Source organism: Musca domestica, unplaced genomic scaffold, assembly GCF_030504385.1.
Source record: "Musca domestica strain aabys unplaced genomic scaffold, Musca_domestica.polishedcontigs.V.1.1 7, whole genome shotgun sequence".
Taxonomy (NCBI): domain Eukaryota; kingdom Metazoa; phylum Arthropoda; class Insecta; order Diptera; family Muscidae; genus Musca; species Musca domestica.
The window spans coordinates 18,756,457-18,768,913 of NW_026712383.1; the positions used below are offsets into that span (position 1 = coordinate 18,756,457).

General features: G+C 32.4%; 1 protein-coding gene across 1 annotated transcript in view; it reads left to right on the forward strand.

The window, feature by feature from the left end:
• Nucleotides 1–2,768: 2,768 nt before the first annotated feature.
• LOC101894038 (neural cell adhesion molecule 1-B) overlaps nucleotides 2,769–12,457 on the forward strand; it is a 503,351-nt gene continuing 493,662 nt past the window's right edge. Inside the window, exon 1 of the mRNA XM_059129927.1 lies at nucleotides 2,769–4,146. The gene's annotated coding sequence lies outside the window, so the exon portion shown is untranslated. The remainder of the gene's footprint in view (nucleotides 4,147–12,457) is intronic.

Here is a 12,457-nt window from a genome sequence, read left to right on the forward strand (position 1 = left end):
GTTAGGTGCAAAAATGGATAATATTGGTCCACTCCATCAAGTACTTCCATCACAAAGAGTCAAAATTTTGAATAATTATAATTTTTATAAAATATGATGTAAGAATCCGATTGTCTTAAATTTTCTCACATCCCAATATTTTTGTAAACTCAATATCTGGTGTTAGGATGGAATATATCGGTTCACTCCTTATCGTGCCTCTCCAACAAAGGAACAAAACTTTGAGTACCCATGAAGCTCATAAAGCGCGAAATTAAAATCCGATTCCATTCAGACTTGGTGCACCTCAATATTTCCCTCATTATAAAGATGATTAAGTTCGGACCATTTCTTCTGGTAGATCTCAGGGTTGAAGATTTTGAAAAACATAACGTTCAAAGAAAGAGAAATAAGCATCCAACTCCCTTCAAATTTCAGACACTCAAACATTTTTGCTAACACAAGATCTGTTGTGAAGATGATATATATCTGCGAACCCTTTTGGTACCTCACATACAAAGGTCACAATTTTCAGTACAGTCAGCGATTCTTTATTTCTCTCATCCAGAAACCTGAGATGAATATGGAAATTATGATTTCGCATAAAAATGGACATAAATATTCGATTTTCTTGTAACTTTGTCCATATCAATATTTTTATCTGTCTTAGATGAAGTATGAATATGGAGTACCCATTTTTCTTTTTTAACATTTTCTAAAAATGATCACATATCGTATATTTGAAGGAAGTAATCAATATAGTCCAAACCTGGCACGTCGCAATATTTTTAACATATATATTTAGGTTAGATATTTGCCCATTCCATCGGAACCTACTCCATAGAGGGTCAACAATTTAAATAATCAAGTCAAAATATGTTGTAATAATCCAACACTGGCTGAGGCTATACATCTGTCGGCTAAGCTGACTTGGTCTTGTTCACATTTTCCAAATGATTTGTTGAAAACCTGTACAGAATTTTTTTAATATAAATATAATATAAACGGTTCTCAGCATTAACATATATTTAAATAATAAATCTGGGAATTAAAAACTCTTTTGGAGCGTTGCTTTTTTATCATATACCAAGAACTCCTCTAAAACTTTGCCACAAACCATACCAAGCCGAAACAGAAGGTTGAAGTCAAATTGATTGGAAAATGTGACCAAGACCCTCACAAAAGCTTATATGTCAAAAGGTGAACTCATGTTGATAATATTTGTAAGTAGCATTTCTCAAAATACCAGAAGTTATCTTAATTTCTCAATAAAATCGAATTTATCTTAATGTAGAGCTATAAAAAAGTGGATCCATATGAGTCTCTGCAACTATTATTTTGTATGAAGTTCTAAGATCTTTTTATCAAATTACAAAGTTCTATCCTAAAAGTTGGGAAGTAAAACTCAAACTATAGAGGTCAATTTGTAATAAATACAAGCAATCCTGTTTGGTAACGTATGCTTTGTGGGTACATGTGTCATAGGATAAGCACAAATTCCTGTTTAAACCTTTTTCAGTCTATCGATATGAAATTGAAATAAGAATGATACAAATATTTCGAAATTTTGGATTTTTCTTAAGTTTCTGCCATGGGATATCCTTGTTTATATGTACCTGCCCAGGATACTAGATAATAATTCTTGGCATTACGTTTTTCATCTGTACTATTTTAAAGTGTTACACATATTACAATTTCCATCCCTTTAAAATGCCTTACATGTCTTAGGTCATCATTAATTACCCCCATCAAAAAAGAAAAGAAACTAAGTCAACAAATTAAACGATGTAATGGCATTGTTGTTCTATATTACACATTCGTCCTTTTTTGGTGGAAATTTTCCATACGAAACTGAAGGAATTTACAAAACGTGTTGAAATTATCGCTTAATATGTTCATGCAACAAATTGTTTAATGGCCGCATGGCCGCTGCATGCTTATGAATATCGAGGAGCATTGGGAAATCAAAGGCCAAAGGAATGAAAGGAAAAACATGCCAAACACCTCAAGGGGGAAGAGAATTTGAAGCATGTAAATGTTTTTATTCCCATTTTTGTTAAGCATGCAGCAATTATTGGCAACATCATTTGGGCAAAGTAAAAATACTTGCCCCTTAGAAAAAGCGTTTTTGGAAATATTTCACAAAAAACCTGGTTTTGTTTTGAGGCTATTAAGTTAACGTTTAATAACTTTGTTATGATGAGGGTTTTTTGGTGTTTTATCTAACGTACTTGTGGGAAAAACACAAAATCTATGGAAAATAATAACATCACAATGAGAGAGAGAGAGAGAGAGGAGAGAAAGCTTTCAAATTTACTCTCACTCTCTTTGCACTATTTTCTCAATGTGTGTAGAGAAGAAAAGTTCATGTGACTTGAGTTGTTTGCTTGCAATTCAGCTATTCATGGTGAGCGCCTGAAAGTATGCTTTGGACAAGTGGAGACTTTTACGCCTGTGTGTGTTGAGAGTGAGAGAGTACCACATTTCCGTTTACCGTTTTCATTAATGAGCACAAACCCTAGCCACCATCAGCAGTAAAGCACGCGGTTGTGTTGAGTTTTCAATGCGTGCTTTCTCTTCTCTCTCTTTGTGTTCGTGAGTGCGTGTGCCTGTGTGTGTGTGGGGGAGTATGTTGAATTTGCTACTCTTTCGTGTGCACTCACTCTGGCATTGCGTATACGTAGACTTACGGGGAAAGCAGTAACAAAAACAAAAAAAGCAACCAACCCGATGTCCTTTGCGACAACAAAACTTTTACCCAAAAATTCAGTTTTAGCTCATCCGTCGGAGTGTTATGTATATAAAAGTAATGACGGTTTGTTGTGTTGGCGTGCGCACCAGTGTTGCCATGTTGTTTACCGTGCTTCTCCAATGGAATGTTTGTTAATTAAATCAATGAAAGGAAACAAAAATTGAGATTTCTTAAAGAAAAATAAATGAAATAGTAAAGAAAAAAATTTGTTTAAAAACCAAGTAATCTTGTGAAAGTGTCAAAAGAGAAAAAATAGAAAAACAAATTGAAAAATTAATTAAAAATTCAAATTGGAAGGAAATTTCCTTGTCCGTGTGTTGTCTTTCGTGTATCCTCGTTAAGCAAACGTGTATCCTTTCAGACAGACAGACATACATATCTGCCTACCTTAACTATAATCGTGTTTTAAGCATGTTCTCAGCTTCTGGTATTCGTTGTTGTCCATTTCTATTAAAATGTTAGTTTCGTTGTCGGTCATTATTGCCTGAATCCGTGCATAAAAACAAAATTCCAATGCGTTGTTCGTGTCTGTTTCGCTGGTGAAAAACAGAAGTTTCGTGTTTGACGGACGTGTTGCAAAAGCATTTGTTTTCGTTAAAATAAGAAAAATGTGGATTGTAGTTTGTCGGCGGTGGTTTTCCTTTGCGAGAAACGAAACAAAAGCGGGTTACAGATTTGGATGTTAACCACGTCAAGGATTACTTAAGGATATTTTGAAAAAAAAATACATAAAATAAAACAAAACAAAGGACCTTGCAAATGTCCGACCCCATTGAAAGGGGCAGCGTTGTTTTAGCGTTTTTCCGTATGGTCCCCTCAAATGTCCTTTCCATGTCAACATAACCTTTGAACAAAAAAACGCAAAATTGTCAGGGGATAAATAAAACAGAGAGACAGAGAATTTTAAATTATCATGCCGGCTGGCTGGTATAAAAATATTCTCACAAAATCCAATTCAGACCCTGAACCATGGAAAAATAATTAAATAACTGTTGTGTTAAATTAAGAAAATTTCGCAAATTTATCATATCAATCAATAATGAAACACGTATCAATAAATCAATTAAAATAAATTCAATTTTAACCAAAAAACATATCAACAAAAATATCACCGAAAAACCCCCAATCAATTAAATTTGAAGATATTTCTCTTAAAATAAAAAAATAATAATAAATAAAAAATAATAGTTCCCAAAAAAAGTGATTCAAAATTCTGTGCAAATTTTGTTGTGTGTGTGTTAAAATTAAATATCAAAAAAATTAAAAATAATACAGCAAATAGTAAATCCCATGAAATTAATTAAGCGTAACACATAAAACCAAAATTGGTTAATGGCCCATAACCGCACCGACATGACATAGGGAATATTTTAGTAAGGTTTTAACCTTTAGCAAGTTCAGCAAAACTTCGGTCGGTAAGTATATTAAAACTCAATTAACCCATAATATTTCGAACACGCACACATACAAACATACTTACCCATGGCCATGGCCACAGACATTTGAAACGCTGACACACACACACAAGTCTCTGTTCATTAGAAGTTTTTGAAATGAATTATCAGAACTTACATGGGCTGAGAATTCAAGCGCTTAAATTTGGGGGAAAATTAAGTTTTCAATGAAAAATATATAAAAAAATATTCTACTGTTTTGGGGGAAATTTGAGTTGTAATACTTTCTGAATTATAACAGCCCTGTTCTAGAACTGCAAGAATGTAAGCCTTTTTACTACGCTGACCAATTGATGATATTGAAAAATGTTGTGAAACTAGTAGACTATTGCATGTTCTGGAACAGAAAATCATTGAGAGTGGAGATCTGCAACCCCAAATCAATTGCTGAACAAAATAAATATTGCATCTATATAGTATATACTTCTCATGAAAAAATATTTGGTTCTAAATTTTTCTTAGGTAGAGGGAAATAATTACTAAAAAAATTTTATTGAAAAGTACACTCAATCATATTTTTTCATAGATCCAGATTCAGTGGTATATCCTTGCTCTATGAAAATGTAAAATTAAATATTTTTTATTGAAAAGTACACTCAATCATATTTTTTCATAGATCCAGATTCAGTGGTATATCCTTGCTCTATGAAAATGTAAAATTAAATATTTTTTCTTTTTTTTCTTAAACTAAGAGAAATTAAGCCAAAAATATTTTTTATGAGAAATATAAATTTTGATAAAAAAGAAAAAAAATCTCCTAGAGATCTATGTAATAAAAATTTTTATACAAAAAGGGTTTGCATAATCCATTAGCGTTAGCAGGCAAATTATTCTAAATTTAGTACAAGTCGTTTCAAGTAAGAAAGTCGAAAATACTAAATGTTTGAGAAATATATTTCCTGAAAAAAGGCTTTGGTATGGTTTAACAAAAATGAGATTTTGGGAATTAATACTCTAGAAAATAAAATCATAAATAACAAGTGAGCAAAGGCTACAGTCGAGCGGGGCCGACCGTTGAATACCCTACAACACTATAATAAACCATACAGTTATACAGGCGAGATACTCGAAAGAACTCCACAAGATATTGTGACAAATAATAAAAGAAAACCATCATGTTTCGTTCTCTAATTTTCGGATAATAGCAGCTCAAACGAATTTGCTCATTTCCAATTTATTGGTAGATGTCGCTGGAATGGACATTTCCGTATTTAGTCTACAAAATTTGGCAAACTATTTCTCACATTGAATATTTTTGGATGGCCATCCGAAACTGCTTGGCTTTTGCAATGTGCGGTAACCCCCATTCAAATGTGCGTGATGATCGGGCAATAATTACGACCTGCTTACAATTTTGCAGTTTTTTGGTCCATTTCAACCCCTAAATATATGGCGATCATCTCCAAAAAGAGAAGGCTTCTATTCTGACCCTCATCTGATCCCCATGCAAACTTTCGTTAGGATCGGGCCATAAATGCGATCTGTTATGATATCCTGATATCCTAACTACTTAGTTTTGTTAGCTGTAGAAATATTACCAAATGTTTAATTCAAAATGAAAATATGCCAAAAATATGACAAAAATTGAAAAAATATGAGAAAATTTTACAAAATCAATATTTTCATCTTTAGAGAGATATTTTTATGCGATTTTTTTAGACGTTTTTTCTTTCCTGCCAAGAGGCCATTCTGAATTAATGAGAACTGTCGAAATCAGTTCAGCCGTTCTCGACATATAAGAGATATTTCAAGCATATCTTCTTTGATAGACATATATATCGCACATATTTTGCTATATATCCGTTTTGTTGGATGTTAACATCAATGTAAAGATCAGAAGTAACCTTGTCATGGCTTTGTGATTTAGCCGGGATTTAAAATATTCGCGGTTTAATGAAAAATTTTGAATTTTTTCAACAAAAAAGATATGGTCTATTTTTTTCCGCTAAATATTATCCGATTACCACCCAAATGGGTAGGCTTCTTGCCAGCCCTAAACTCTAGCTACATGCGAAATTCCGCGTCGATTGGTCTATAATTGCGACCTGTATAGCTACTGCAAAATCCGAAATTTTTTCAGTATTTGGTTCATTTCAACCCCTAAACATTTGGCGATCATCTCCAAAAGAAATAGGCTTCTATTCTGACCCTAACCCCACCTTCGTGCAAAATTTCGTAAGGATCGGACCATATTTGCGACCTGTAGAGTGATTACTAATTAACATGGACAGACGGACGGACATACATAGTTAGATCGACTCATCTCGGCGAGCTAGGACACATAGTGTTGTAGGGTATAAAAACTAGAAGATTTGAATATAAATTTTGCGATTTTACGTTTTTAACCAAATACTTAGGTTTAAGGGCATTCAATTGTGATTTTTATCGTATGAAATAGAATATTCGTTCCCATCAAAGTGAGAAAAAATTTTCGTTTCTTGCTCGCGACACTTTATTGTAAAATTGTATTCTATTGAAGGACTAAAAGAGAGCATTTGTTTAATTCGAAAAACACGAATTCCAGTGAGTCACTACACATCCTCTCTTTATATAAAAAGGGTTTAGTAGTGACATATTATATTTTTTACTTCAAATTTTACCACAACTTGCTTACAAAGGCCAACCAAAACAATCCAAAATATATACAATGCTTTTTAAACGGATTCTGTAATAATAGGGTGCTATTAGCTGACGACTTCTTTACAGCGAATTAAAAGGAAATTTTGAAAAGTTTTTAAAAAATATAATCTTAAAAATTATTTGAAAGTTGAAAACTGGAAGTTAGAAAAAAATTCTTGTAATAAAACCAGTAAATAAAGTTCAAAAGTCGGGAGGGATCAACTACCGCATTTGTTTGTAACATAGAGAAGAAAGCGAGATAGACCCATAGTTACTTTTGACGATCTTCATAGAATAACTATCTGAGTCGATTTATGCATGTCAGCCAGTCTGTGCGTCCGCCTGTCTATGAATTTTTGTGATCAAAATTCAGGTCGCATTTATTATCCAATTGAGATGGAACAATATTTTTTTTGGCCCAAGGACGAACCCTATTAAAATTGGTGAGAATTGGTTCAAATTTAGATATAGCTCCCATATATATCTACAACCTATTTAGGGTTAATTGGGCACCAAATGACCAATATTAGTCCAAATGATCTGAATTTTAGTACATCCGACCCTATTCTAACTAGAGGAAAGTACATACAATTTGGTTGAGATATAGTTAAAGCTTTCATATATATGTTTCATCCGATTTGTGGTTTTAAGTCCCTCACATGCGTAATATGCATTCCACAACAACGATCTTTGGTACCAGATATCAGTTACAACTCAGAAATACCACTGCAAAATTTTATCAAGATCGGTTCAGATTTGGAAATAGCTCCCATATGTACTTTCAACCGATTTCATCTTAATTGTGCACAAAATGGCGAATATTAGTTCAAACGACCTGCATTTTGGCACATTCGACCGAATTCAGTCTACAAGCGATTACATGCAATTTGGTGAAAATCGGTTCAGATATAGCTATAGCTCCCATATATATGTTTCATCCGATTTGGGATTTTAAGTTCCTCACATGCGTAATATGTACACCACAAGAATGATATTTGGTATCAGATAACTTATGGAGCTCGAAAATACCTTTGTCAAATTTTATCGAGTTCGGCTTAGATTTGAATATAGCTCCTATATATATATCCTTAATCCGATTTCGGTCTTATTGGGCAAACAATGGCTAATATCAGTCCAATTGGAACAAATTTCTGAAGTACGTTAGTATTTGGTGGAACTCCGCTCCGATATATATTTTTATATAGCAAATGTCTCTGTCACATTTGGTTAAAATCAATTCAGAGTTGGATATGCCTCATATATATTAGTTCCACCTGCAACCAAATTATAACTGCCTTAGCTCTACTCCCCGCCCGACTTTTGACTTTTCCTCACTATTTTTTTCAGTGATCTTTGAACATGGTTTCAAATACTTTTATCCGACGAACATTTTTATAGTTTATATATTTTCGAACTTTTGACTTAAAGTTAAAGTTAGTTATAAGATATATGTTCATAATTTCCTCTATGTTGACAGAAAAGCGTATTTAAGTCTTCAGTGAGTAGATTAGGATTTTGTTTTTAAATTATATTCCTTATTTATAGGAAAGTGTTCGATTCTACCTGTTTGTAAAGAGGAGAGTGTCATGGATATGATATATACAGGGTGAAATAAAAAAACTGCAACAATGTCAAACGCCATAAGTTTTACTTTTTTTTTAATTTTATTGGATGAAAGCAAAAAATGTCGGAAAAAGCATCAAATTTTTGAATAAAGTTAGATTTGTCCGAAGGTGCAAATTTCCAGCTGTCCTGTTTGGCAAGTAAACACGATCATTTTGTTTGTTTACAAACGGCTGTACAACGAATGTTTTCTCATCGGAGAAAACCAAATTGGGCAGTTCACCACGGCCAAGCGAAGCTTGAGTGTATTTTTTTTTGTTGCGGGGTAAGTTGTTGCACCTTTTGGAATTTCAATGGCTTTACCCCGAGCTCATTTTACAATTTTTGCGGAAAGTAATATTGCGATATGTTCAGCTCACGAGCCATTTTTAGGCCACTGCGACGCGGGTTTCGATCAAGTCGCGTCTTTACTTTGCGAACCTTTTCTGCTAATTTTACTGTTTTCTTCCGTCCACTTCCTTCATGTCGGGCTACGCTACCAGTATCACGGTAACGAGCGATGGTACGAGACACAAAAGATTTATTCACATTTAATTGCTGGAGTGCTCTCACTATAGCCACTTGTGGTTTTCAAGTCAAATATAAAGAAATCACACTATCACGCATGATTTTCATCAAATAACTTTTTTTCTGGAAAAGTCTCACAAAAATGCTTTTGTACGCTTGCAAACAATGTAATGAGCTGTCACTGAAATAATTTCTACAGCTGTCGGGCGGGTGGCTTAGAAATGACAGCAGTCTAAAATTGGTTTGAAATTGGTTTTTTCATCTCACCCTATATATCATTTGATAGGTCAAAACTTGCCTCATCGGAATAACGATTTTAGACCCTGAATTTTGTTGGACCAAATCCGCTTCAGGACATTTTAAGTCAATCCAGGAGTGCCCCTCCGTCATAGTATGTCTCATACAAAGGGAAAGGGTTATCTGATTTTGGGTAACGCAAGTCAAATATATATATTTAAATAAACGGACATTGGTTAAGAATTTACATCTATCACAAAACAGACTGATACTTTACAAGTTGTTTAAGTTAAATTCAAAAATTTAAAAACACACATTTGAATGCTTTTTTTATTCAAATTCGTCATACAAAGACAGGCTCTAATATTTTTCTCAATGGTTCGGTAAGGACTTTTTTGAGTTTGTTTTCTTCGAACTTTACAAAAACTGGATGTTAAGGAAAAATTAGTCTGAAATCTGTACACTGCCTTTTTAACCGGAACATTAGCTGATTGATCTCTTTACAGCTATACAATGAAAATTTCGAAAACTCAATTAAAAATGTCGCGTCAAAAATTGTTTAAAAATTGACAAATGGGTCTGGTCAGGGAATAAATAAATGATATGATAAACGACAAAATAAAATTATAATAAAATAAAAAAAACTAATATTACACAACTTACAAATACTTGTCCAGTTATGAGAAAAGTTTTGAATTTGTTAGTTTAAAGTACATGCATTTATATAACGAATTTTAAGTCTATAAATAAGTACTAATTTAATCGACATTAAGGCCTGTTCTATATGACTATTCGGAAATAAACTCGAAAGAAAACCCCGCATTCGTATTATGGTTTTATTTATTCTTTTTTTGTTTTATTTGAAAAATAATAGTAGCCAGAGAACCGGACCCACCCAATAAGCAAATAAAATCTTTTATATTTTGTGTAACGTTAAACTTTCAAAAAAGTCTTGGCTGAATTTTAATTTAAGCACTTCAGTGCACAATGGTCGTCGACCTAAATTCTTACAATATATTGAGGATATTTCCGCCATAATTTTCAAAAAAAAAAAAAAAAAAAAAAAAAAAAAAAATAAAAAAAAAATAAAAAATAATAATAATAAAATAAAATAAATAAATCAAATAATAAGTTGAATACGGATGTTCCGTTTAATGGCTTTTCGATTCGTATTGCAGGCAGAATTATCACGTTTTCTGCATCCTTCCACTACAAAAGAGTATGTTTCTTAAAAGGAGCTCAACATAACAGCCTAGGATATTTTTTTCTAAGTCTATATACATCATTAAAATTTCATTTTTTTCTCCCAGAAAAACCAAAACTTTGCAGACTTAAGAGAAAATAAAAAAAATGTTAAAAATTAAATTATTGATTCTATTCTATATAAAAAATAAAACCATTTATTTACTAAGTATAGAAAAAATGAGCATTTTTACACGGTGTAATTCAGGAAGAGCATGGTTTCAAATGAGTCCCCAATGCTCATTAACTCCTTTAATATTTTGTGTGTGGGTCTATTATTATAGGAGCAAGAGTTTAAAAACCCCAGGTGAAGATCGTTAGCTCAAAACTCAGTTTTTTTGATTATTAACAAAATGAAAATAATTATTTCAATTATTATTTCAATATTATTTCAAGAATCTGGACCTATATAGACAATTTCCTATCAAAGGATATGGTACCTTAAACAACTTTACCTACCTAAAACAGCATAAAATTTAGAAAAACTAAACTGAATCGGGTTGTCATGGCTTAAAGATAAATATCTCCGGATCCAGGAAAGATAATAGCACAAATTAAAGCATTTTGAAAAGGTTGAAGCTATAATTTCATATATATTTTATGGATTCTTCGACTTTTGGGGGATTTTTTTAAATCCAGGTTTAAACATCAATAATTTTGATACAACTCCCAAACCGTTTTAAAAAACGCAATCATCGGTTTAATAGGTCCCGGTCTACCCCGAGTCACGGACGGCATCCTGGTCCCTCCCCAAGAAAAAAAGAACTTTTTCGGAATAAGAGTACAAATACTGAAAAAAAAAAATAAAAAAAATCCGAGAGTTTTTACTAAACTAGTGTGAAGCCATAATATTTTCATTGACCTTAAGAAACGTTTTTTATATGTATAATTTTTGATTTTCCTAGAAATGCACATAAAGCTAAGAAAGTTACTCGAATGGAATTAACTTGAAGCCGTGTAAAATTGCATTACTCTAGAGGCATAGCTTTCTTTTGTTTGTCGGAATTTTAATTTTTTATATTTGTTATGCTTAAAACATTGGAGAAGCTGTGATTTTTTGATAAGAAATACTACTAGAAAAAATTGAAAAGAAATGTGGCATTTGGACTGAATTGCAATCAATAACTGCAAAACTCCAAAGACAGAGAGAGAGAGAGAGAGAGAGAGAGAGAAAGAGAAAAGCCACGAAAAATCCCATACACATTTGAAACAATGATATAAACAGTTAACTCAAAGGCTAACATTTCTATTTTACTTAAAATAGTTGTCTTAAAAGTTTAAAAAAAAAAATATTCTCGGATTGTCACATATCATTCCATGTGATTTAACTTTTAAAATATTAAGTTTTTCGATTTTTATACAAACTCTTTGGCCCACATTGTCAACTCTCTGAAAAAAATGTCTGTGACTTTTTCTTAAATCCTTTCTCACATAAGTTAGCATTAGTTTCTCATGTTGCTGCCATGGCTTTTGCTCCTAACCTAACGTAAAACTAAAGAATTTGGGTCAAATTGTCAAAACCATTAGACATTAAATATTAAATTGGTACTCTGTTGAAAGCTAGGCCATGCTATCGATTCGTTGGCTTTCCTTCACTGCTTGATAGACGTCTACGATATGTATTATTAATGAAGTTATTTTTTTGTTCTTTGGCTGGGAAAAAACATTTTATACATTTCTATTTTTCAAGAGAAGAAAAATATACTTGATTGATTCGATTTGGTTAATGGTGGTGTGTGGTAGGTTGGTTAATGGTTTAAAGTGATTTTTTTCCTTAAAATGTTTTTTTCAAGTGGGTGGTTGTTATAAATAGAAAATGTGTAGTTTATACATGTCTGGTGGGGTGGAGTCTAAATAAATGTGTAATTTTATAAAATTTTAGAACTTTCGAAAATTTTTAAATTATGAGAATATCCTGTAGATTTTTAAACTAGAATTAAAAAAAGAAGACACGTGTTTCGGCCTTTTTTAAAGTTAACATCCAAAATAACCTAAATTTACCAAACAATTTTCAAACTCTTCAACATTTTTTGGAGTTTTCTGA